The sequence below is a fragment of the Coenobita brevimanus genome, chromosome 109 (genome assembly GCF_032717465.1).
Source record: "Coenobita brevimanus isolate Jiangsu-jjx chromosome 109, ASM3271746v2, whole genome shotgun sequence".
In the NCBI taxonomy this organism is placed as follows: domain Eukaryota; kingdom Metazoa; phylum Arthropoda; class Malacostraca; order Decapoda; family Coenobitidae; genus Coenobita; species Coenobita brevimanus.
In genome coordinates, this window is record NC_137062.1 from 17237216 (window position 1) to 17237833 (window position 618).

A 618-nucleotide genomic window follows, 5' to 3' on the forward strand; every position below is an offset into this window, starting at 1 on the left:
CTCCAGGCGCCTCTGTGCAGTGTCAACAGTGGGTAATTACTGGACTGGCCAGCGCCTCATGTGTGGCCATCCATACATTAAAAGAGAGAGAGAGAGAGTAGAAGAAAGGGAGGAGAGGAATTATAGAGGATAAAGCTGGTGGGTGGAAAAGCATAAAAGCATTGGAAACAAGTGGCGCCAGGCACAACAAACCTCGCCCGACAGCAGTTATTTTATTGCTGTGAAGTACCACGTTGAGTACACCGCTTCCCGTTCGATCAGCGAAGTTAAGCAACGTTGGGTCTGGTTAGTACTTGGATGGGTGACCGCCTGGGAACACCAGATGCTGTTGGCATCCCTACGTCAAGTGGGGTTGGTGGAGGATTAGTGCCCCTCCCTGTAAAACAATTAACTCTAAGCCCTTGGCCACCCCGTCTGGGATACATGGCGTCTGGCAATGAATGAATGAAAATGAAGTACTGACTCGCTTCTGCCATTTATAAGTCTGACAAATCTAAACGTAGGGTTTTGGTGGAGTCACCCCCTCCCTGCACTGTTGCCACGTTTCCGAGCTGACCTCTCCATCAGCGATGACCTTGACACTGTTTCCCTCTTGTGATCTCCGTTTTTCTAATACCC

General features: G+C 49.8%; 1 pseudogene; it reads left to right on the forward strand.

Annotated features, from left to right (window-relative positions):
- The first annotated feature begins 217 nt into the window (after positions 1-217).
- Positions 218-334, forward strand: LOC145417296 (5S ribosomal RNA; annotated as a pseudogene).
- Positions 335-618: the final 284 nt, after the last annotated feature.